The sequence below is a fragment of the Rhincodon typus genome, chromosome 4, assembly GCF_021869965.1.
Source record: "Rhincodon typus isolate 14 chromosome 4, sRhiTyp1.1, whole genome shotgun sequence".
In the NCBI taxonomy this organism is placed as follows: Eukaryota; Metazoa; Chordata; class Chondrichthyes; order Orectolobiformes; family Rhincodontidae; genus Rhincodon; species Rhincodon typus.
Window position 1 is genome coordinate 91,799,106 of NC_063335.1, and position 27,400 is coordinate 91,826,505.

At 41.4% G+C, this 27,400-nt stretch overlaps 1 protein-coding gene across 1 annotated transcript in view; it reads right to left on the reverse strand.

Annotated features, from left to right (window-relative positions):
* Window positions 1-6,611, reverse strand: part of LOC109916337 (ALS2 C-terminal-like protein) — a 70,744-nt gene extending 64,133 nt beyond the window's left edge. Inside the window, exon 1 of the mRNA XM_048596166.1 lies at window positions 6,498-6,611. The gene's annotated coding sequence lies outside the window, so the exon portion shown is untranslated. The remainder of the gene's footprint in view (window positions 1-6,497) is intronic.
* Between the last annotated feature and the right edge of the window lie 20,789 nt (window positions 6,612-27,400).

Below are 27,400 nucleotides of genomic sequence, written 5' to 3' on the forward strand. Positions count from 1 at the left end.
GTTGTCTCGGATTCTCCAGCATCTGCAGTTCCTACTATCTCTGATTCAAAGATAACCAGTGTTCACTCCATTCATCTCTCTCCAATGGCTCTCCTTGTTCTTTTGCCATGTTGAACAAGGCACAGGACTGATCACTATGTGAGAAACTCTGTTTCATTAGAAGGGGTAGGTGCATAATTCCCTCGAGCAAGAAAGCAAAGCACCTGAAATAGAAAGTACAATGGCATTGTTTGTTCTGTTCATCAATTTCCAGATAGGCATCACAAGCCACACCTTCAATGGATATTTGTCATTATGCAGGACCCATTTCCAGAGGCTATAGTGGGTTGAACAATTAGGGCATTAGCAAGTGTCTCATAAAAAAAGGAGTCAAGACAGCCTGCCTGGAACATTCCACAAATTAGCATGAATCATTGACAGCAGTCACAGTGATGCTGTCCCAGTGAAACTAAACACTCAGAATGGAGTCATTTCTGAAGAAGGGTCTAGGCCCAAAACGTCAGCTTTGCTGCTCCTCTGATGCTGCTTGGCCTGCTGTGTTCATCCAGCTCTACACCTTGTTAACTCAGAATGGAGTCTTTTCTTATTGCAAATGTCTGTTTCCTCAGATGGAATCTTAAAGGCTATAATCAACTGCAATCAGCTACTGCCTACATTGGAAGCAAGTGAGAAAAACAGAGAAATCCCCCCATAGTGGACTTGCTTCACCAGTATAAAAACCGACATAAAGACATTCCCTCATGTACGGATCATCTTCCCCCTGCATTGCACATATGTATGACCAAATTAAGAAATTCTATAAATGTCACCAGTTTTACTGAATACATTTCTAGAATTCCATGCCCTATATACTTTTTACATTAATTTTTCCCATACTTAATATTAGGGTAGTTGAAATTCCCAACCATTACTACTTCATGCTTTAGCAATTTGATTGACATAACCTGATAATGACTTAAGATATTCTGTAACAAATTTGTTTAATTGTGGTCATAATTGTCATGTAGAAAGCCAATTTTCATACAGCAAGATCCCACAAACAATGCATTACTGACACTTGTTGAAGGATAAATATTAGCAATACAACAACTTGCATTTATATGATCATTATTAAACATAGCAGAACATAGAGTCATACAGTCATAGAGATATACAGCATGGAAACAGACCCTTCGGTCCAACTCATCCATGCTGACCAGATATCCTAAATAAATCTAGTCCCATTTACCAGCATTTGGCCCATTTCCCTGAAAATCCTTCCTGTTTATATACCCATCCAAATGCCTTTTAAATGTTTTAATTGTACCAGTCTCTACCACCTCCTCTGGCGGCTCATTCCATAAATTCATCACCCTCTGCGTGAAAAAGTTGCCTCTTAGGTTCCTTTTAAATCTTTCCCCTCCCACCTTAAACCTATATCCTCCAGTTTTAGACTCCCCTGCTCATCTCAGGATGTATAATAAGAGCGTCATTAGACAAAATAAAATTAACAATCCAAAACACATTTCATATTCCTATACTTTTTTACTTAATATTCATTATAGATTCCCCTTATAAATGAATTTGTTTCGCTTCAATGATTGTAGCAAGGCATTCCTTACCCTATAACCTGTGGGAAACTAACCTCTTCATGACAATCCTAAACTAACAACCCAACCAATATTAAAACACCTTTCTCAACTCTCAGCTAATTTCTCACAAATAATCCGGTGTCTATGATTCTGGATTATCAATTATCTCCTCATAATTGCAATAGACCATCCCTTGCATCATCTTAACAAATGCTCTTTCTGTAGTTGGTTGTTGGGTGCCTTTTTCTTCTTCCTAGTGATACCCTTCAGCATTTGTCCACTGAGTTATAAGCACCTTTTTCCAATTCCCATGGAACATTTCATTCGAAATTCTATGACAATACTCCTGGATGTCTTCCAAATCTGCCACTTTGGATTTGTCAACAAAATTTAAGATTTGAAATATAATCACTTGTACAAAGAAAACAAAGTTGGATGCAGCACTGGCCCCTGGAATAAGTTTTTTTTAAAAGTCATTCTGTGGAATTTAGAAATTGCTGGCTCAGCCTGCATTTGGTGCCTATTGAGCAGTTGGTTGTCAGGTCCTTTCCTGACTAACCTCATTCCGTTTAGTACACTTGCAATGTTGCACGGGAGGAAGTTCCAGCATTTTGATATAAAGGATATACAGTAATTTCAAGTCAGGATTGTCTGTGGTTTAGAGGGAAATTGCAAGCAGTGATGGAAGTACATTTCTGCTGTCCTTGTCCTTTTAAGAAGTAGAGATCATAAGCCTTGGATAATTATTTCCTCCCGATTTAATTTCTCCTGCCTTGCGACCTAACACAGACCTTCCTTTTGTGTTTTTCCCACCCTTTCCCATCCCCACCTTGCACTTGCTCAAAACATACCAGGAATGAGGGATTTTAGATACAAGGGAAGATTAGGGAAATTGGGCTTATTCTCCTTGGAGCAGAGAAGGTTATGAGGTGACTTCATTGAAGTATTCAAAATTGTCAACAATTTTACAGGTCAAGGAAGGATATTCTGTTTCCACTAGTTGGTATGTCAGTAATTAAGGGTCACAATTTCAAGATGGTCAGCAAGAGAGCTAGGAGTGAGATGAAGGGAAACTTCTTTACTCAGTTGTTAGGATTCGGAATGCATTGCCTCGGAGAGTGGTAGAGATGGATTCTGTAGGGAGATTTAAAAAAAGAGCTTGATATATATTTGAAAGTGATGAATTTAAGGACTACAGAGGTAGGGCTGGAGAATGGGATGACTTGTGTAGCTCTTTTGCGAGCTGGTACAGGCATGATGGGTCAAATAGCCTTCTTCTGTACTGAAAAATATTGTGATTCTACATTACATTTCTTACTTGTCCCAGTTGTCAGGAAAGGCCACAGTTGAACCTTGAATTCACAATCCAGAGATTCACTAAGAGCTCCTGAATACTTTCAAGAACTTCTCAATTTCCACCATCAATGATATTTTGCTATTACATCAGATGAGGTTGTAGTTTCTATACCATTCACCATTATTCAAAATGATGCCCTTGCCAGGTGACTGATCTGTAAGATCAGTGAACCAATCTGTAAAGCATTTATCGCACTCCAACTTAAGATTTCCAATTCAGTTTATCAACAAAGTTAAACTGGGTATCTGATTATAGTAAAAACAAATTCAAGATGTCAGTAAAAGATGCTTTATCTGATGTCTGCGGGATTTCAATATGAAATTCATGTGCAGTAAGCCCAATAAATCATCCCCAAATTGACAAAGTCAGTCAAAGGAGCCAAATATAAAGGGGTCCCACACATCAGACATTGCTTTTGAAGAGTTGAAGTTAAAACACAATTTAGGGAGAGATTTACAATACTCTCCTTCTCAATGTTCTTTGCCATGTACTTATTGTTGACAATACATTTCTCACATGGAAAATTCTTTAACAGGAATTCTCACCAGGACTTTAAAATTATACCTCTGCCTCCTCAAAACTCATAAATGCCATGATCTTCATTGTTTTTAACACTACTTTGCCTTTTTAATGCTATAAATGTTATACGCACCATTTACAATAGAGCATCACTGTGCCCACTAGGATCTGAAATAGGAAGCATTTGAGAGAAATCACGCCAAAAACACCAATCAATGAAAAAAAATTTTCTCTTTAAGATGCTGATGTTTCTGCTTTTGTATTTCATTTTCATATCATGACAAGAAGGAAATCGCCATATTCACATCCCCACATTTCACTAAATAAGCACTTTTCAAACAGCAATCACTATTGTTAAATTGACACTATTCCATTTATTAGCTCTGGCATTTCTGTAATGAAGGGTCCTATTTCATTAGGAAATGTATCAGAATTTTCTGCTTCAGGAGACAGGAGTGCATCACAATCGTTTAGATTCAGTTCAATCCTATTTTCTTTATGTCATTCGTTAAATTGCTGAAAAAGGTCAAAATTATGAGTGATTATAATGGAGGAAAGAGGGAGAAACATTTCCTATTGACAGCAAGATCAGTGACCATAGGACAGAAATAGATTATTGTTGACAAAAGAACCAAGGGGAAATGGAATGTTTTCTTCCCTCCTCATTGTGCAGAGAGTTGCGACCTGGATTGTACTGCCTGTAGAGAGATGGTGAAAATGCAGAAATACTTCCCAAAAAGGAAATTGCAGTTAATTGAAAAGAAAATATGTGCAGGGCTGTGGAGAAAGAGGTGGCAGATGGAGACCACAAACATGCAAGAGCTTAATGACCCTCTTTCCAATCATTGTGATACCTTGAAAATCAAAACAAACAGCGGAAATAAAGCAACTAACAAAAAAAGGAAGGTAATGGTTTAATGTCTGCAGACTGTTTATGAGAAAAGGAAGAATCTGTTAAAATTTTGTAAAAAATCACCTAACTGATGTAATGCAGAGGAAGTAGAAAATGGAAAATGATGTACTCATAGCCAAACCATCAGCAATCTGGCGAAATATTGCACAAGGAAACTGATTTGCATTCATCTTGCACAGTTTACTCAGTAAATCAATCCAATTTGACTCATTCTGTAATTTGCTCCTACAAAGTCAAAAGGTTATTAAATAGAAATTGAGAAACTTGCACTCAAACAACATTTAAGGTGTGGGAGGGAGTTTCAGAGTATACAGTTCAGACAGCTGAAGGCTCAGTCAGCATGGAATAGGACTGGTAATTGTTCCAGAGACTAAAGTTGAAGGACAGGCACAATCCCCAAAGGGGTTGTGGGGATGGAGAAGGTTACAACTGACTGTAACAAAAAACATCTTTCATCTACAGAGGTATCCCAAATGCAAATGGAGAATGTTGCAAATGCTTAGCAAGTGGATTCACACCAGAACAGAAAAAAGAGTCAACATCTAGAACACAGGGAGCAAAGATTTCCTGGTGTGCTTAATAATGAAGTCAATGCATCCAAACTTTCAATACCCACTTCTTGATTTTAAGGCCTACATTTTTTTACTATTTACAGTCTTGTGTCATTAAAAAGGAAACAGAATTGATAGAAGTCTTTGTAATCTGAGAGCCCAGAATATGCGGAATAGCATCACCTTTGTATTCTCTAAATACATAAACAATTGCATGCATCATTTCAGATGTTGTTAATAATCCCTGGCTCCCATCTTCCTGCATATTCCAAATGTCTTTTAAAGTGGAAATAGATTTTAAAAGCATTTGTGAAACAATTCTATGTACAATATTTGGCAGTTTAGGTGCTGTGGTTAATTTTGGAAAGAAAGAAACATGAAAGTGCCAAAGGTAGCAGTCTGAGGTTTAGAAAACAAACAGTGAAACTGTGCGCTGAAAAGACCCAAAAACAGCAATATAAGTTTCCAAGTTATATTGAGTGATACTGATTGAAGGATAAGTAGTAGCCAGCACACCAGGGATAAATCCCTTGCTCCCTTTTAAAATACTTTCATGGCATCTTTTGCCTCAACCCATGCTACAGACAGTGCCCTCTGATTAATGTCTCATCAGAAAGATGTCACCACCGACACTGCAGCACTACCTCAGAATTGAGATGACAATCTAAATATTGCACTCAACCCTGTAAATTCTTAAACCATATTCTACTGGCTGAAGTGCTTTACTGAACTTTCGCTATTGCAGTGGCTTGTGCTGCGTGACTTTTATTCATTTTGTTTAAAAAAAAGACCATATACGCTTTGGAAACATTAATCTGCAATGAATCAGATTGGGACAGTGGGTAGGACTGGTTCCTTTATTCAATGGAAACACTCTTCCCTGCCAGATTGAACTAGTTAATAACGGAAGCTGAATATAACGAGTGCACATATTTTCCAGAACTGTGCACTGTGCATTTTTACCATTTCTTGGGATTGTTCCAGGCTCTTTTGCTACTGCTGGATACATTCCAACATCTCACTGCAGAGCTGAATAACGTCCACAATGCAGCTTTGCATGTTTCATACAAAAAAGGTCATATATAATTACTGAACACACACCCTTATTTCTGTGAAAGTTCCTTGTATGAAGCACCCGAGTTATAGAATCAGGGAAGTGTGGGATAGGAAGCTAATCCAAATGGATAGTAATTTCCCTCTAAACGTTTGCTTCCCACTGTAGTCAGCAAAACTGGTTTGCAAATCTCAGCATTGTGCACAAAGTTACGATGCAACAAGTTTTAATCGTCACAGCACAAGTGAGAGGGAGACAACAGAATTCTTTTTTTAAAAAAAATAAGAGGGCTGATTCAGCAGCATTGAAATACTTGCCAAGGTCAGACTATCTAAGCAATTGGCAAACTGTGTGAATTAGAGCAAAAGAGGTGTTAAACTGAAACTATATTAGATTTCTCGGGGGCTCTTTCCCCAATACAGCCTGACGAGATCAAATCCTTTCAGAATAATTCAGGTCACTACTTTTCAAAAAGTGTTTACAGAATTATTTTTGGTACAGCAGCATTGTTATAAGAAAGCGTCTGTCTTACCTGGTATTGGTATGTTGTCTTAGTTGGCCTTTTTTAAACAAGGCTCATCACATCAACCCTGTCACAGAGCAAACTGAGATTGTGAAACCAGGATTAATCATGTGTGGTGTAAACTATATCAGTAAGGAAGTACAGTTCAGTAATCAGGCTCCTCCTCTCCCATGTCACTTTGCATGAATTCCTAGTAACCATAGTGATGGCAGCTACACCTTCCCAGAATCTGGAGCCCTCCCTATAATCCCTGTTTATGAGTTGAATAAAGATCCCCAGCAGGTTTACATAGCATTATTACCGTTGTACCCCACTGATTTGTACATGTGCACAATATACATGGTGCCACAGTGTGTGGACCAACATAGACAAAAAACACAGAAGCATGCTGTCAGTATTAGTGTGGCAGTTTGTGGTTTCTGTGACCACCACACCTGAAAAATTTCCACACAAGTTACAGCAAACACCACATATAAGTTCTATTCATCTCAATACAGAATGTGTACCCAGTCTACAGAAATGCACAGGCCACTGTGGGAGACACCACCCACCACATCCTGACCCCTTGAAGACTGATTCTGTCAGAGTTAAAATCCAGACTTACAGCAATGTGATGGACTCTTCATTGCCCTGTGTAATGGCCAAGTGAGCCATTTGGTTTAAGGGCCTGAGGAATGGGCAACAAATGACAACCTTGCCGGTGATGTCCACATCCCATGACAGAATAAAGACTGGTCGAATTCCTTTACTCTGTCCAAGTGGATCCTTTAATGATTCAGTCATTGACTTGAATTTTAACCATGTCCTATTCAACAGGTGTCCAACTCAAATCTCCCATGACACTGGTTGAAGTCCAATTCTGTTGCTGCAGGCTGTAGCTTTAATATGCTATTCTAAGCAGGTGTGATTACGAGGAGTCCAGAAAATGCTTATTTGATAATCTATGATCCTTGATGAGTTATGGGCATCACTGGATAATACTACCTCAGGGGACAGTTCAAAGTCATTCATATTGCTGTGGGTCTGGATTCACATGTAGGCTAGACCAGGCAAGAACAGCAGGTTTCCCTCCCTAAAACAGACATGAGTGAACCTGATGGGTTTTTACTATAGGCAGCACACTGTGGCTGAATAGCAACAACTGTAAGCATGAGGTGCAGCAAACAATACTCACATTGTCGCCAGGCCTGATAAAGCAAATAAGCCATGTGGCCTATTGTACCCACAATGAAACAGTCCTGCATTCGAAGATCTGCACAAAAAGGCACTGGGCCTGCCTGTACATGAAGATGCAGCCAAACGCTACAACACAGAGCGAATAAGCATAAGACAGGCACAGCGCTATGCCAATAGCAGCAAGGAGCCCATCAGAAACCTACGTAAATACAAGTTAATACACGAAGACCCAGAGTTGAACAAGTCCAAATCGCAGTTGAACAAGCTTTCCACATTGCCAATATAATACATGGGCTGAATATTACTCTTTGTCCAATTGTCAATTTTATTGAGTTTCACTGAGGGGTCCTGTCTGCATCTTACCAAAATCGTTAAATTACCTACAACACTCTTTTCATCTGATTCTAGTGCCATTTTACCACCTGCTATTCCTGGGAGAATTGCCAATCAGCGGATATCCGCTGAAAGGACAACATCCCTGGCACCCACACCAAGGCTGTTGTGCATCTGGACGTGTTGGTGTTGCCCTGCACCAGTGTAATGGCACAGTAGCCACAAAGTCACTGTGCTCATGGCATGTGGCTGGTACTCCCTTGCACACACAGTACAATTCTCTCACCCTAGACACTGTTTAATCACCAGGTCACGCTGTGTACTGTTTTTAGCTACATCCTGTCTACACACCCTGTCTAAATCACCACTACTCTGTAGCTTGACATTGTCCAGCAGAGGAGCATCACACCCAAGCATCCATTCAGACAATTCTAAACATCAGCTTTTATTTACAGACAACAAATGGATGAAAGCTGCAGTTCACCCCCACAATTCAAACCAAATGCTTGCATGATAACCAATGACTACAGTCCATGTTTGCCGGTTGCATCCAGTTCTCATCCACTGATACTGTCTGGCTTGACACACCCAATGCAGCTGAGCTCTGTCAAGTAAAAGGAGAACTTCCTCCTCCTCAATGTCCTTGTCCTGCTCAGAAAATGATTGCTCCCCTTCCTCAGCACAGTGCACATTGCTTCATCATCCGGTCCAGTTGCACAGAGCATAGCATACTGAGATGATGCTGCGAGAAAATGTGATGTAACAGAGAAGCAAAATTTTCCACAGCAACAGCAACAATGAAAGGGTGGCAAATAGAACTAGGCCAGTTAGGGATCAGAAAGAACATTGAAAGCATGGACATGGCTGAGATATTCAATTAATATTTTGCATTAGTCCTTACCAAGGAAGATGTTACCCAGGCCATGTTGACAGAGAAGGAAATTCATTCCTTGAAAGTGGAGTCACAGGTAGACAGGACAGTGATGAAGGTGTTTTGTATGCTTGCCTTTATTGGTCAGCGCATTGAGTATAGGAGTTGGGAGGTCATGTTACAGCTGTAAAGGACATTGGTTAGGCCACTTTTGGAATACTACATGCAATTCTGGTCTCCCTGCTACAGGATGGATGTTGTGAAACTTGAAAGGGTTGATAAATGATTTACAAGGATGTTGCCAGGGTTGGAGGGTTTAAGCTACAGGGAGTTCTGAACAGGCTGGGGCTATTTTCCCTGGAGCGTCGGAGGCTGAGGGGTGACCTCAAAGAAGTTTATGAAATCATGATGAGCAAGTATAGGGTGAATAGACATGGTCCTGTCCCTGGGGTAGGGGGATCCAAAACTAGAGGGCACAGTTTTAAGGTGAGAGGGGAAAGATTTAAAAGGGACTTAAAGGGCAACTTTTTCACTCAGAGGGTGATGCGTGTATGGAATGAGCTGCCAGAGGAAGTGATGGAGGCTTGTACAATTACAACATTTAAAAGGCATCTAGATGCATATATGAATAGGAAGCGTTTAGAGGATTTGGGCCAAATGCTGGTAAATGAGACTAGATTTATTTAGGATATCTGGTCGGCGTGGATGAGTTGAATCAAAGGGTCTGTTTCTATGCCTTATGATTCTATGACTCTATAAATGGTTCAAAAATCAATAATTACAAATAGATCCTCAAAGTTGACTAGGCACCAGGATTTGATAGACATTCATCTAAGGAAATTGAAAGAAGAGAATGGAAAGTGCAGAGGTACTGGCTGTAATTTTTCAGACTTCCTTAGACTTATGGTGGTACCAGAGGACAGAAGGATTGCAAACGTTAGTGCCTTTATTCAAAAATGTGTGCAAGGATACACGGAGTAATTGCACAGCTCAATTTCAGTGGTGGGGAATCTTCTAGAAATAATCATTCTGGCTAAAATTAGTGGTCACAAGGACACATGTGGATTGATTGGAGAAGCCAATATGAATTTCCTAAGAAGACAAAGCATTTTAACTTTCTTGGAGTTTTCGAGAGTTGGATGAGAGTAATGCTGTTGATATCACATAAATGGATTTCCAAAAGGCATTTGAATCAAAGCTTGAAAATAAAAAATAGTGTAACTCATGGAATAAAAGCAACAGTATCTACATGCATAAAAAATTGTCCGAGTGACAAGAAACAGGGTGTGGTAATTAGTAGTTTATATTTGGTTGAGAAAAAGTTTGTAATGGATTTCCCAGAGGTCAGTACTGGAACCCTTGCCTTTCGTGATACATTTAAATGATCTATATCTTTCAAGGGAACATTTCAAACTTTGTAGATGATATAAAATGTGGAAGCATTGTAAACTACGAGGAAGAAATGTAGAAAATTGTGATGTAATTTATTTTATTTGGGAAATTAAATTCCAAAGTGGAGGAAAATGGATTTTAATTTTCAGCTGTGAAGGTCCGAGTTTTCTTCTTTAGGATGGTCTGAAAAATGTCACATCTATACTTAAAAAGCCATCACCCTAAGCATATTGTCTGTAGCCTGTTGTGGACACAGCTAAATGTTTGCGAGTTTGTCCCTGTCACATTTACAGTGACCATATAACTTGATTGCCACTTGACATTCAATGACATTAGCGTTGTTGAATCCCCCTCAAAGCAACATCCTGGGGCTTACTATTGACTAGAAGCCGAGCTAAGCTAACGATATAAATATTGCGGCTACAAAAGCATGTCAGAGTTTGGAATCCTGCAGTTCATAACTCAGTTCCTAACTCCCAAAAGCTTATTGGACACCTATGAGGCACAAATCAGGAGTGTGATGGAATACTCCCCACTTGCCTGGATGAGTTCTGCTCCAACAACACTCGAGGCTTGACGCTATCCAAGACAAAGCAGCCCACTTGTTTGGTGCCACATCCACGAACATTCATTCCCATTACCACTGACACTCAGTAGCAGCAGTGTGTACTATCTATAAGATGCCCTACAGAAAGTCAAAGATCTTTAGTCAGCACCTTCCAAACCCACAATCACTTCCATCTAGAAGGACAAGGGCAGCAGGTATCTGGGAACACTACCACCTGCAATTTCCCCTGCAAGCCATTCACCATCCTGACCTGGCAATATATCAATATTCGATCAATGTTAAAATCCTGGAAATCCCTTCTTAATAGCATTGTGGATGCACCCACGCCAAATGGATGACAGCAGTTCAAGAAGGCAGCTCAGGACCACCTTCTCAAGGGCAACTAGGGTACGGGTAATAAATGGAGGCCAGCCAGCAATGTCCATGTTCCATGATTTAATTTTAAAAAGTCACAACACCTCAAGTAATTCACAGTACGTCCAAAACTTTGAGATGTGATTGCATAAGGTTCAAACCTTAGTGAGATCAAACTATTCATGAAATGTCCAATTGTCAGTGTTCATTACAATAATATCCACGATATCCCTTTGCACCCTATCATTTGTGGACTCAATCCCTTTTCCACACTCTCTCTAAATTATGTGCATAGAACCTCTCTCAGACTCCATCTCTGGTCTTAAATTCTGCCTCTTTCCCCCCTCCCCAACCCTCTGATCTTGCATATAAGTCCTCTCTCCCAATCCCTCCCCACCCAAATCTCCATTTTGAGATCTCACTGCTGCTTCAATCTCCCAACAATGGCGTTGACCAGTTATGTTTTCCATTTTTTCTTCCCTCGCCTGCCGCAAGCAGAGAGTCACAAAAAGTGGGTCCCCATCATTGGCTGCATTTGATTTGGTGTTAAGTCACCAAATGCAAAGCTGGAGGGACTTAACACCAAAATTTGTTTCTATTGGTCAAATATTTGGTTTAAGCAATAGTACTTAGCCAGAGCATCAATTTTAAAACCATGCAGCATTCAGTCACATGTGTTCATCCCAGGAAGATCAGTAAGGTATTCCAATTAAAGCTGCATTCAATAATCCCTTGGAGGTAACTCACTCTTACTTTGCTTTGCAGAAATTCATACAGAATTACAGAATGTGGGCTGAAAAGAGTTAATTTGCAGACAAATTGATTTAAATCCCTTCCTAATGTCTTAGAATATGGCCATTTCCTTCTTGGTGTGTGGGTCAAAGATGTCATTGTTCTGAGGGAATTTGGTCAGTCAGAGGTCATGGTCCACATTAGTACTAATGTAGCTAGGAAGTGGGATAAGGTCCTACAGTCAGAATTTCAGGAGCGAGGTGGAAAATGAGTAAGCAGGACATTAAAAATAGTAATCTCCAGATTACTATCAGTGTCACGTGCAAGTGAATACAGAAATAAAAGGATAAGACATGTGAATACCTGGCTGGAAAGATGATGCAGGAGAGAGGGTTTTAGATTCCTGGACTACTGGGACTGTCTCTGCAGGAGTGGCCATGGGTAGATGCTGGATGGGTTCACCTAAACAGAGCTTGGACTGACTTCATTGTGAGGTGTTTTGTGGCTGGGGAGGTGGGAGTAGATTTAAACTAACTCAACAGGTGTGTGGGAACCAGGAGAGTAATTTCAGGGCACACACCACCCTATGTGAGACAAAGTGATCCAAATAGAGAATAGTAAGTTATTAGGTGGAGTTTCAGACTGAAACTAATTCAAGGTTACAACGCAATGCTTGCGACTGTGTGGATACAGACGATAAGATTGGCAAGTTACAGCTTACATTACCAAATGGAGTCATGATATTATGATAATAACAAAGACTCAAGGAAGTGCAGGACTGGGTGTTAAATATTCCTAGCTACAAGGTTTCCAGAAAACATAGGAAAGGGAAATGAAAAGAGGGGTAGCAAATTGGTTAGAGGACATTTCAGTGCTGCAGCAAGAGGAAGTCCCACAGGATCAAGGACAGAGATGATTATTTGGCCAGAACTGAGAAACAAAAAGGCTGCAAATCACATTGTGCATTGTGCACTGTAGTCTACAGACAAACAGCTAGCTGTTGTTACAACCAATTGCTGGGTGATGTCCCTAATTTAAAAAAGACTGTTCCAGACAGGATACCCCAAAATGTTAAGCTCCTAGGTGTAAAGAGATGAAATAGCTCCTCTTCAATATTCACCAGACCGCTCCACGGGTAGCAACAATGTTCATTTACTTCCTGAAAGTCCTTTAGCCCGGTCGAAAGGACAAAGTTTTAAAAGTTCATTTGGTTAAATTGGACCAAGTTCACAAAAGAGAATGAAATCGCTATTAAATGTGAAAAGAAATATTCATGCAATGCAATTTATTCCTAATCTGTTTGAGTCTACAAAAGATTAAAGTTAAAAATAAAAAGACGATCAGTGAGTTGTGTGTAAAAAGTAGCATAACATTGTGCTGCCATTGTGAAGGTTATTTGTAGCGTTGATGTTGGCAGTTGAACAGGCAATTTTGAGATTACTGGCTTTACAGGTTGATTGAAATCCTTTTGTCTTGATCCCTACCTACCATGGCTGGCTGGAAGCAGAGGGCCCCTTTTGCCTTTCATCATCTGCAGTGCGGCACTGTGCTATGACCTTCACAACACACTAGTCTACATTGTAGAATGTCAGGCCAGTAACACAGGCCATGATTGAAATTATTAAGCCCTTTTTGAAAGGGCTGAAAGGGTAAAACACAAAACAGGTTTGCAGGTTTAGAAAAGCTTGGGTAATCAGCCTCCCCTCCTTTTTAGCCTTTCCATTTGAAATTTCCCCAATATGATTTTCCATAGGGCTACACAAGGCTCTGCCATATTGCCACTTAATCCACAGTCTTTTTATTGGCTGTAGCAGTCTCTTAATTAAGAGATTAGAAATGAAAGTTTGGTGTATCCATAGGAGATCCAAGATTAATGATCCATTATCATGATAATGCAGAAGAACAAGGTAGACAAGGATATTACAGGAGGTATAAACATCATTCAAGCATCACTTATAATGGGAGACTTCAAATGCCTGGAATACAGTCTAGGATAGAGATGTTGGAAAGAGCAGTGAGGGTTGAACCATCCTCAATGAGGCTTAGGAAATTTTACTCCAGTATATCTGGTCCAATCAAGGAAGCACTGCTAGAGCTGGTTCATGGGAATGAGATAGATCAGAGAGTGTCAATGGAGGCGAATTTAGGAGACAGATCAATATATTATAAGGTTTAAAAGGTGACAATGGAAAAGGACAAAGGCTAATCCAGAATCACTAGCTGACAGAGAACTGACTTCAATGGGTCAAGAAAGGAGCTGCATTAGATAGACGAGAACTGAAGGTTAGCAGCAATAACCAAAGTCGAACAATGAACTATCTTAAAAGAAGAGATCCCTCAAGCACAGTTGAGGTATATTTATAAAAAGTGGAAAAATCAGGCTCAGAGCTCCATGGATGAAAAAGGAGATAGAGATACAGATAGAGAAGGAAAAGTTTGCTTATGGCAGTTATCAGGTAGAAAATACAATTAAGAACCAAGAAAAAAAACCAAGAAGGGAGGAGAAAAAGCAAATAAGGTAACAAAGAGGGATTATGAAAGAAGACAAGCAGCTAACAAAAAGGGGAATCCCAAAGTGTTCTATAGACACATATACAAAAATGAATTGGTAAATGAGGGATTGAGAAGGAGGTTATATATTGAAGACTGGGGTTAAGATGATTAAAGAATACTTTGTCATGTCCATAGCATGTGGTATCTCAGATCTCATGGTATCCATGGTTACCACATCTCTACTGAATGACAGTGGCTTGCAAAGATTCAACTTAGAATTTGTGAACTGAAAACTGAACTACAGATATTGTGATGTGTCAGGGAGGGGACAGATACCTGGGGACTCTGATCCAGAAGTTAATTTACACCCATTAGGTTAACGTCATCTAGTGTGGTGAATGGTATGGGACAGGAGTTTGTGACTAAAGAGTCAGGCAAGTAAGGGGATTGTAAAAGTGGGAGTGTAGCAGTGTGAGGCTCTTGCAAAAGGTGCAAGGTGCTGAAATTACACTTCACTGGGGTAGTGCACCGGAAAGCACCCAGCTTTTCCCACAGTTGTCACACACATTAAAAATAAGCAGACTGCCCCAATTTACCTGTCTTTTAGACCCACATTAACAGAATCGTGGATCAGCTTTCCATACTGAAGAATTACCAATTACAATAATTGATTCTAACTACAGATAATTATGAACCATCAGCATAAACACTAACTAAAATTCTAAATGCATCATATAACTCCCCATCTACACACACACATGCAGACAAAACAAAATGCGTGATATGGGTGGACAGAAAGACTGTGAAGACAGTTCAGTTGTCCCTGTCCATATGGTTTGCCGATCAGAATATGGCTCCTTGGTCTTCCTTCTCTAGATACTTCCACTTGTTTGCAGGAGGGACAGGGTGACTGCCTCACACTTATAAAGGTCTCTGACACATTAGTTACAAGTCACAGCAACCTTCAGGCTTGAGATGCTTTTTACTGCAGACTGAAAATATATATACCTTCACAAATGGGGCTTTAAAGAATGAGGCACATGCTGGTTCTGGCATTTTAGAATTCAGAACATCTTTGAGTCTCCTGGGAGAGAGAGAGAGATGGATGGAGAGATAATATTCACATAGTTCCTTGTGTGACAAACAGGGGAGTAGGGGAATCATCTCATCTCCAATTCTGGTGGAGTGGTCATCTTGTGGGTCCATCTTCAGCTGGAGACCTTAGGTTCAAGGAGTTGCCAGGTGATTGCTTCACTTGACTGTCTAATGGCAGTGGGGCTGGTGGATGATGTGGATGGTGATGGTGCTTCACTTTGTGAAGGTATAAGTTTCCTGGTAAGAGCGAGGCAAAGGCACTTTTAGGAAGTGTCCTCCCTTCCTGGTTCCATCAGAGAACAATGTGTCTTCCAGCACATCAAGCAGAAATTGTGGGAGTACGCACACTGGTTTAGCAACAGTGGGAAAATTGTATTTAGTGAAGTCCTTTCACTTGGTAGATATCTGGTGAAATCATTTTTTGAGTGATCTGGAGTCAGAGAGTTCAGAAACAATCCTAAAGTGTAAATTTCTGATGTTCTGGCATCTTCTCCGAGGCAGGTTAAGTACTGGGACCACCAGCTGATCTGGCAAAACCCTTCCATGCCTGCTGCACTTTGCACCATGGTATTTTAGCCTGCAGTTGAAGAACAGACCATTCAAAAATTCATTGTCATTTCTGGGTTGTTTGGACAAAGAGGCAGGGCAGCATGCTTCCCTTTCAGACTATGGTGAGACATGGGCAGGGATCACGTCCATGTTGTCCAGACAATTAGGTGAGGGCGGTCAACAAAGAGACCAAAATCCAGCCTTGAGGAGATGGAAAAGGGAATCTTGGCCAGCAGTCACATCTTGGCCAGCCCGATGATTACCTAATCCTGCGGATGTTCAAAGGAGGTCGTACGTAGGCAACAAGGGTGCACTGAGGGACCTGCAATTCATCTGGTCATGAGGTATGAGAGTTAGGATATTCAGCAAAGATTTGTCCCAGCAAGCACCAGAATATAGACAGTCCCACCTCCGGTGCTGTCTCCCAACTCCTAAAGAACAAATCCCCAGGACTGGCCAAGCAGACTAAGGAGTTCTTCAGGCCATTTTCTGCAATGATGATGTGCATGTCCTGAAGGAATGTCTAATGCCTGAAATCCCGGGCTGGGGTATTCACAATAATGTCCACCTTGTCCCGTATTTGGTCCATATTACTCACAGGACAGGTCCATCAAGTTCCTTTTGGCTCTCGATAAGGAGAAGGCATTCCAATTCCAATTGCTGTTTGTTTCCTGGATCAGACTCCCACAGACCGCAGTGGCAACTATCAAAGAGTAGCAGGACCCTGATATCACCTCTTCATTTTAGAAGAGGAGTGAGTCAGGCCAGCCTGCATATATTCTCTGCAGTGAGCTTTTCTTGTGCCTCTTACACAGAAGGTTGTTGAGATTAGCTCTACACAGGCCTGGAGTAGGGATGGTCCTTTAAGCCTATGCTGATGATGTGCTCCTCTCTCTCTTCCACATGCTCAGTGGATCTACAGAGGTTGAGTGAAGGCCAAGAAATGTCCTCCACTAGAATCAACTTGGCACAATGTTCTGGACTCTTGGTCAAATCAGTGGCAGATGGACACCCTGCTGGAATATCTCAGGTCTTTTATTTGAAGTACCACCCATCTCTTCTATCTGGGTGCTACCTTAGCCTTGCTGATGAATCCTGGCTGGCAAACTGACAACGGCTAGGAACCAAGACAATACCCACCTAAGGCCCTGGTGCAGACTGCTGAGGGCTGGTCATAAACCAGCTGGTGGCTGACATCTTGCGGCACCCTATGGTTACAGCGAGGTTTTGTCTCTCTTGATAAGAGTGGGTGATGTGCCTCCACACAGGTTGTGACCTTCTGCCTTCAGAGCCTGCAGCGATTCCTTTATGTCGAGCCTCATGGTGCACCCTGGCAACATAGTTCCTCCACCAGGTGCATGACCTGAATAATGACATGCTTAAGTTGGCAGATGGAGTTTAATTTGGATAATTGCAAGGTGTTGCATTTTGGTAGGTCAAATCAGGGCAGGACTTACACAGTCAATGGTAGCAGTGATATAGTACAAAGAGATCTTGGGGTGCAGGTTCATATATCCTTGAAAATGGAGTCACAGGTAGACAGGGTGGTGAAGAAGGCTTTTCATATACTTGCTTTCATCAGTCCGAGCATTGAGTATAGGAGTTGGAACATCGTGTTGCAACAGTACATTATGTACATGTACATGTACATTATGTACGTATAGTAGAGGATATTTCTTGGCCTTTACTCATCCTCTGTAGGTCCACTGAGCATGTGAAAGAGAGAGAGAAGCACATCATCAGCATAGGCTTAAAGGACCATCCCTACTCCAGGAATATCACGTACATGCAGCTGTTAGGCCACATTTGGAGTACAGTGTGCAGTTCTGGTCACCCTACTATAGAAAGGATATTATTAAACTAGAAAAAGTGCAAAAAAGATTTACTGGACTAGAAGGTTTCAGTTATAAGGAGAGGCTGGATAGACTGGGACTTTTTTTCCCTGGAGTGTAGGAGACTCAGGGGTGACCTCATAGAGGTCTGTAAAATCATGAGAGGCACAGATGAGATAGATAGCCAACAGCTTTCCCCAGGGCATAGGCTTAACAGAAACAGAAATTGCTGGACTAGCTCAGCAGGTTTGGCAGCATCTGTGGAGAGTAATCAGAGTTAATATTTAAGGTCCAGTGACCCTTCCTCAGAACTCTACAATCCTGGGTGGATCCAAAGCACAAAAGATGAAACTTCAGTTGGAACCTAAGTGGGATGAGTCTGAACCAGAGACAGTCAATGAGGAATGTGATATATCTGTGATAACGTGTTTTAGCAAGTACTTGGTCAAACACCAGGAGTGACAGTGAAATTAATGTCGGTGGACAAAGAAAAAAGATTAGAATGAAAATTCCATTGGAGAGAGGAACAGAACTTCTTCATGGTGGGAAGAGAAGTGGCAGTGAGTTAAATATTAAATAAAAACTGAAAGAACTGTGGATGCTATAAATCAGAAACAGAAACAGAAATTGCTGGACAAGCTCAGCAGGTATGGCAGTATCTGAGGAGAGAAATCAGAGTTAACGCTTTGGGTCAAATGACCCTTCCTCAGAACGGACATAGGTTTAAGGTGAGGGGGAGAAATTCAAAAGTGTCCAGAGGGGCAATTTTTCACACAGAGGTGAGTGTGCTGCCAGAGATAGTGGTGGAGGAAAGTACAATTTTATCATTTAAGAAACATTTGGACAAATATATGAATGGGTAAGGAATGGAGGGATATGGACCAAATGCAGGCAAATGGGACTAGTTTAATCAGGAAAACTGGGCGTCATGGACAAGTTGGGCCGAAGGGACAGTTTCCTGCTGTAACCACGATGACTGTATAAGTTTATAAGATGAGGAACAGAATTAGGCCTTTCAGCCCATCAGATCTGCTGCAGTGTTCAATCATGGCTGATATGATTGTCAACCCATTTTCCTGCCTTCTCCCACGATCCCCTAACAAATCAACAGCGTCTCTCCGTATTAAATACGCTCAATGACTTGGCCTTCATAGACCTCTGTGGCCACAGAGTCACTACCCCTGGCTGAACAGCTGCCATTAATAGACTGGTTGAGTATTCAGGATTCCCCAAAGATACTGCCTGTGCTGGTAAATGCTCAGCGGTTTGTGCCTGAACTACTGCAGGCTCAAGGGACAGGCAGAAGGGAATGCTGTAACTGCACTCTCAGTAACCAGTGTCCAACCTGCTGGGTGGCAGAGGTGGACTATATGTTGCCCCAGGAATTGGCATATTGTAGGGTTGTTGGCTTCTGGCCATGGAAGTTTTTCAGAAGGAAAAGAGAGTGTCTCTAAGAGTTTTGTTTGTATTCATTCACTGGCTGGACCAGCATTAATTGCTCAAAGGGCATTTAAGAGTCAACCACATTGCTGTCAGTCTGGAGTCACATGTAGGCCAGACCAGGTAAAGATGACAGTAGCCCTCCTTAAAGGACATTAGTAAGTCAGATGGATTTTTCCTGACAATCAGCAATGGATTTGTGGTCATCATTAGACTCTTAATTTCAGAATTTTTAATTGAATTCAAATTCCACCATCTACTATAGCAGGATTTGAACCTAGATCCCTTGGAACTTTACCTGGGGTATCAAGAATTAATAGTCCAGCACTAATACCACTAGGCCATCATCTTCCCTAAAGGTTTCAGGAGGAAGTAGAGGAGTGTTTAGTTGATTTTGCCTAAGCACTGCAGTTGATGTGTAGAATTGGTGAGTATTCCGAATCTTTATAAGTAAAAGGTCTTCAGGTTGTGCTCAGGTCTTTAGTGTTTTGTTTTTCTTTAATTAAAACTAACTTGTTAGGTATAACATTGATATTGTTTCTTTAAAAAGATAAAGAAAATAGGTCAATAGCTGGACAAGTAGTGTGTTATATACACAAAAGTTGAATTAAGCAGCAAAAGACTTGTAGAGATTTACAAGGGTTTTATTGTATATCTATTGTTTAGCACAAACACAATTTCCACCTTTTCCTTAGACTATAAGATGCAGGAGTAGAATTAGGCCTTTCAACCTATCGAGTCTGCTCCACCATTCAATATGATCATGGCTGATCTAATATACCTCAACTCCACTTTACTGCCTTTTCCCCATAACCTTCAATTCCCTTTCCGATTAAGATCTGTTCAAAGCAGAGAGAGTTTTAATGACTTGACAGCTCTTTGCGGTAAAGAGTTCTACAGATTCACCACCCTCAGAAGAAATCCCTCTTCCTCTGGCTTAAATGGGTGATCCCTTCCTCAGATTATGCTCTCTGCTTCAAGATTCTCCCAAGGGGACACTACTTTTCTGTACTGGGCCCTCTGAGAATCTATGCTTCAATAAGATCTCATTCTTCTGAACTCCAATGAATGCAGGTCCAATGTACTCTATCTCTTCTCTTAAGAAAGTCTCACCTTACCAAGGACCAGTTTAGTGAACCTCCTCTACACTGCCTCAAATGCCAATACATTTTTTTCTCAATTAAGGATACCAAAACTGTAATCTATATTTTGTTCAACTAGTACCTTGTATAATTTCAGCAAAACATCCCTATTTTAGTACTCCATACCCCTTGAAATGTAGTTGAACATTCTATTTGCCTTACTCGTTACCCACTGAAGTGCATGCTAGCATTGTGTGACTTATGTACAGAACCCCCAAATCCCTCTGCACTGCAGGTTTTTGCAGTCTTTCTGCATTTGAATAAATATTCAACTTCTTTGTTCTTCCTGCCAAAGTTTTTCAGATTTCCTACTCAGATTTACCACATAATATACAGGTCTACCAAGTTTTCTGTCCACTCACGTAGGCCATCTATATCCAGCCACCGACTCTTAGCATCAAAAGGGAAGTACCAAGAATAATCTCTAAAGAAGATTATGGGGAAAGAATTTGTACATTTGGGAGAGTTATGGGTGAACTCAGTGGAACTGACCCAATACAAGGCAGCACAGACACTTCTAGTGCAACTTCAATCTGTCTTGACCTCAAACATGATCGTGGAGAGATGGAAGGGGAAGTTTTGGTTTAAAGACCAGGCCCCAAATGCAGAAGCAGCAGAACCCTAAATAAGAGCTATCACACATACTGCCTTACAGTAGGGGGCACTGAGAACCATACCATCCACAAATAACTCACCTGTCTGGCCTGTTGGAGCCACTTCCTTCCTTGTCCAGAATTCAAAAAATTTATCACCTTGGTTTCCAATTTCCATCCCACTCTCACTTTCACCTGGTCCAATTTGGACTCCTTCCTTGTTTGACATCTGTTTCCATTTCTGGGGATGGGCTAGCCTCTGATAACCACTACAGATCCAGTGTTCTCAAAGTTACCGGGATGAGATGTCATTGCACCTTACTTCCTGTAAGGACTTCATTCTATTCTGAGATAACAAGGTGTAGAGCTGGATGAACACAGCAGGCCAAGCAGCATCAGAGGAGCAGGAAGGCTGACGTTTCAGGCCTAGACCCTTCTTATCTGTCACATCTATTCTGATTATACCACCTTCTGCAGACGGTCTTCAAACATTCACCTTTATCCTCAATAAAGGATTTCCAGGCATTGTGTTTAACAGGGCTCTCAGCCGTTACCAACATTTCCTGCACTCACCTCTTCTCTTCTCTTCCACAAGAGGGTGCCCTGGTCCTCACTTTCCACCTTACCAACGTCCAAAGAATAAGCTGCCATTTCTACTGTCTCCAATGGGTGGCCACTATCAGAGACATTCCCTTTCTTTGTCAGTATTCAAACTGCTTCCAGTTCTGACGAAGGTCACTGGACCCAAAACATTAACATTTTCTCTCTCCAGGTGGTGCCAGACCTGCTTTTCTCTGATATTCTGTACCAGATATTCTTTTAAAAAAAATCTCTGGATGAGGGAAATCTGAACTAAAAACAAACTATTATTACAGACAAACAAGAACAATGTTTGAACCTTTTAGATGAATTAATACAGAACGTGGGATTAAAATTAACTCTATGAACGCTGAACTGTAGCCCAAGACCAGGCAGAGATGGCAGATTTCCTTTCTGAAAGGACATTAGTGAACCAGATGGGTTCAGACAACAATTAAGATAGCTTACTATTACTGAGAACGGCATTAAATTAGGATTAAATTTATTAAATCAGGATTAAAGTTTCACCAGCTGTCAAGGAGGGATTTGAACCCTTATTCTCAGGGTTCTCATAGTCCAGTGATAGTATCATAATACCAGCTTTGGGAGAATTGCTGTAAGGTAGCCATAAGTGGAATAATGGCCTTTCCTCCTGACTGGAGTGAGTAAACAAGACAGGGGCAGAGGAGCTTGAAAGATGGGGAGCATATGCACCGTCTCTGAAAGTTCAAATTAACGGGAGTGCTATCATAGGAAATCACCAGTTTCATTGGCTGGGTGGAGGCTACTGCTGGAGACTTTTTACAAATTGTCAGCTGGTAGGACATAGATTTTTTATTAAAACTAGTATCTTTTTGTGGATTTGACTAACATTCTCAGACATCTTTTCTTAAGAAAAGGAGTAAACTAAGGGTCTTAAGGAATTCATGGCAGCAGAGCTCAACCCTATGATATGTGGCAAATCATAGGTAAGCTTCAGTTGTCCCTGGTGAACACGTGGGCAGATGACAGAGTTCCAGTGTCTCCAAAGTCTCCAGCTGTCACGGGAGACAATATTAGCTATCAGACAACCGGGCTTCTGGCATTATATCCTATTGTGTAGGTAGGCATCTGATACCTGCATCATTAAGGCAGCAGTGAACCTGGATCTGTGTCACCACAGATTCATCTGGAGACCTGCCTGGGATTTCACAGCTGGCTGAGCATCAGGGTCATGTAGATACCCTTCTCAGTCACACGCTTGGAATTACTGATGATACCAGTTAGGATGAAAGCTGGTGGATTCAGTTCCAGTTTTCCAAAGGTGAAGTGCATGATAGACTGTACATGAAAATATATAAACACTTTTTAAACAGCCAGAGGTTTTTGTCTATAGGAAAGGATATAATTTCCTGAATGGGAAGCTGGTATGTGACAATAAGCAACTATAATGCAGGCCTATGCCTGCTCTCTAGATGGCAGCCTCAGTGCCAACATAGATAGTCCTGTTCAACAAGTCGCAAGCTTCAGATGGCTGGCCTCTCAGGAACAGAGGAAAGTCTTACAAGGTGTAAGATGGTGCCAGTACAAAACATACGGAGTGAGGCCCTCATTGAGTAGCCTGTTTTCATGCCTTCATAGACCTTCAATTCAGATCATTATAACCAGCCATTCACGTGTCCTAGTGTGGAAGGAGATCAATCATCTGACCTGAAGAAATGAGGGGAGGGATTCACTTCTTTAAAGAGACAGAGACATTTTACAATTTTATTTTGTTGACTTAATCATACTTTTAATTCAAGCCTGCAGTCAAGAGGCTTTCAGCTGTACAATGCAAAAGCTGGTTTTGTCCTCCATTGCTGGGGCCTCATTCCAAAACCCCTTATATGTATTTAAGACACAAAATGTTGCACAGGACCAACATATAGGGCCAATGTTTCATGAAGAGTTTACTTCAGGCTATATTCATTGATTCCTTTCTATGGATTGCCACGTTGCTGTGGTGGAGAGGTCTGAGTGTGTTCGTTTGATCTCAAGATCGATGCCAACAGGAGTTCAATTCAAGGCAAGGCCACCCAATGATGGTGAGGTTGGAGGGGAGGGACCAGACAAAGCACAGATCTAAAATAAGTCCTCAACGGTGATCCAGGCACAAGATACTGGCGTGACATCAATGATTGCAATAGTGGATGAAACCTATAGCAGTAGGGAGAACCCCAGTCATTGAGATCTCCCTGCTGGATCTTCCTTCTGTCAAAGGACCATGTGTTAGATGAGCAACAGCATCCCCATGTTAAACAATGTCCCACATAAGACCGCACGCACACACACAGACACACACACACACACAAACACACACGCACGCACGCACGCATACACGCTCTCAAATGGTGATTGGTGAGAGGTGGCAAGAACAGGATTCAGAGATCTGGAAGGCCCTAGCTTCAGAGCGACATGTTGGTGGTAGAGTTTGATGTAGTTGTTTCACTTTTGAAACAGGAGAGCAATTAACAGCTTTCTTCATCACTGAGTCACCTTCTTCAGGACCCGTTTTGCTCACCCCAAATGGGGAAGGGGTTAGAAAAAAATGCCGTAAAAGACAGTTTGTTCCATCACCAACTAAATTGGAAAACAATATCCAGAGTGTTCATCGACCTGCATTCTAAAATAAAACACCAAATTCAAACTCAATCTTGGAACATGGAATGCACAAACTCTCACGGATAATGAGCAAAACAATCATCTAGAATGAAGAACTGCTCTTATTTCCCATGAATTCAGGCACTTCAGGTCATTATTGCTGCACTGAAGAGCAGGTGAAGGACTGCTGATGGAAGAACGTCATGGTTGCACCATTGTCTGGAGGATTAATGCTGGACGCATGGAAGTGGATTTGCCATCAAGAACAAATGCGTCAACTGACTGAGCTCCCTGTTGGCATTAATGATTGCCTCATGATTTTCTATCTAAAACTTGCCAAGAACCAGCAGGCAATGGTTTTGTAAATGATTTGGATGAAGGAGTGGAAAGGTGGATTAGCAAGTTCGCGGACGATACGAAGGTGCGTCACGTTGTGGACAGTGGGGAGGGCTGTTCTAGGTTACAAAGGGACATTGATAGAATGCAGAATTGGGCTGAGAAGTGGCAGATGGAGTTTAACCCTGAAAAGTGTGAGGTGATTCATTTTGGAAGGCCAAACTTGAAAGCAGAATACAGGGTTAACGGAAAGATTCTTGGCAGTGTGGAGGAGCAGAGGGATCTTGGGGTTCATGTTCACAGTTCCCTGAAAGCTGCCACTCAGGTGGATAGAGTTGTTAAGAAGGCATATGGTGTGTTAGCTTTCATTAATAGAGGGATTGAGTTCAAGAGCCATGAATGCTCCAGCTGTACAAAAGCCTGGTTCGGCCACATCTGGAGTATTGTGTCCAGTTCTGGTCGCCTCATTACAGGAAAGATGTGGAAGCTTTGGAAAAGGTGCAGAGGAGATTTACCAGGATGTTGCATGGAATGGAGGGAAGGTCTTACGAAGAAAGGTTGAGAGAGCTAGGGCTTTTCTCTTTAGAACGACGAAGGATGAGAGGTGACTTGATAGAGGTGTACAAAATGATCAGAGGTATAGATAGAGTAGACAGCCAGAGACTTTTTCCTTGGGTGGAGGTAGCTTTTACGAGGGGACATAGTTTTAAAGTGAAAGAAGGTAGATATCGGGGAGACGTCAGAGGTAGGTTCTTTACTCAGAGAGTGGTAGGGGCGTGGAATGCATTGCTGGAGAGGGTAGTGGAGTCGGCCTCATTAGGGGCATTTAAGCGGCTGTTAGATAGGCATATTGATGATAGTATAAGGTAGGGGTGGAGGTTAGATAGACCTTAGGTTTCGGGTAAAAGTTCAGCACAACATCATGGGCCGAAGGGCCTGTACTGTGCTGTACTGTTCTATGTTCTGTGTTCTATGTTCTAATGGTCATAAGCCTATGCTCCAACCTAGATGCCATAGATGAGTTTAAAGGATGGCTCTACTCCACCTCGGAAACTATATTCACCAATATCCCTAGGGAAGATAAATTTATCATCCTCAGAGACTCCAGTGCCAGGTTTGGAAATGAACTATCAGAAAAGGAGGAGTCAGGAATTGCAACTCCAATGGGATTTTACTGCTCACCAAATGTGTAGAACACCAGCCAGTAGTCACCAACGCACTGTTCACCAAGAAAACGTCCAAGACTTTGAGGCATCCAGGATGAAAGCACTGGCACATTATTGACTATGTCATCATTCAATCCTGAGTCCAAGAGGATGTCCTTATTACCAAAGCAATGACCAGTGCAGACGACTGCTCGACAAACCACCAGCTCATCTCCTCCTCAATATCTATCGAATGCCACCAGAAGCAGCTGAAGAGGAAGAAACAGTTCAGGAAAACGTTCAATGTTGAGAAGCTTCAAGAGCTATACAGACTAGTGAACTTCCACAATGTCTTCATGGATTTTGTTTTCATGGAGTGGAAGAAATCCAGAAAGAACTGAAGATGGCCATTATTTCATGTCAAGAAATCTTTGGCTACAAGACCAGGAAACACCAAGACTACTTCACGAAGAATGACCACATCATCCAAAACCTCAAAAATTGACAAGGAGGCAGGTTTTCTGTACCTGGCAAAACACATCACCAGTAAGGCAAAAAAGGGAAGGATTCAAACAGCAAAGGTGGAGTCACAAAAAAGAACAAGGAAAAGTCAAGAACTAAATGGGGGACTATGAACGCTAAGGAGCTGCAACTCCTTGTTGACAAGCATGACACTCAGGGTTTTTACAATGCCGGCATGGCAATATATGACATTACTGAGTTATTGCTGATGTACGTAGTCAACTTAAGCTGGATGCATCAGGCTGAGAATGCAACTCAGATGTAATTCGCCATCAAGTGTTACATAATAAACCTATTCTATTCAACAAGAATCCAAATCTTTCGGCTTAAGGCTGCATATTGCCATCCTTCCCACTTTTCCTTTAATGTGAATCAGTAATCTTCAACTAATACCAATCTCAAAAGGTTGGTAGCAGTGAATCTCCCAAAGACATCCCAGATGGCTATGGATGTACCAATGACTTTGCTATAATTAAGATACCAGCATGCTTTACTAGTACTGAGGTGCATTGCTAAATAAACAGTATATTTAGTTTACAACTGAGTCATGTGCAAACAGACAGATGCTTTTTGGCCATGGTTGGGTTCCCCGCAGGAGCAGGAGTAATTGATTATATCCATGTAGCCAGTACAAAAAAATCCAGATGGACAGCCCGGCCCTGCTGTGAACTGGAAGAGATACCACTTGTCAAACTGTGCAGTGTCTGGGAAGCAGCATGATGGCTACAGTCAGATTGCAGGCACCAAGCAATGTTAGATGACCCTAGATCGGCGCGAGTGCATGGCTGCTGAAAAATTAAAAATGTTGCTGCTTGAAATAATGGCTGATGACTTAACCATACTCTTCACATGTTACTACAAATATTACCAACCACACTTCAAATTGCAATATCAACTATGGATAGCATGTAAATGTATGGACAATGTAGCACCTTTTATCATGAGTGACTTTTTTCTCCTTATTTTGTATAATGTTTTATTTTGCAGAGTATTTTAGGCAAATTCTTGAAACGTGAAATTAACGCACTAGAGAATTTAATTTCAGTGCAGTTATGACTTAGCAGAACCATTGTGCAAACTGTTGTTGGAATCATTTTTCAAACTGGCACATTCCAAGATCCAGTCTTATTGTCATAAAACA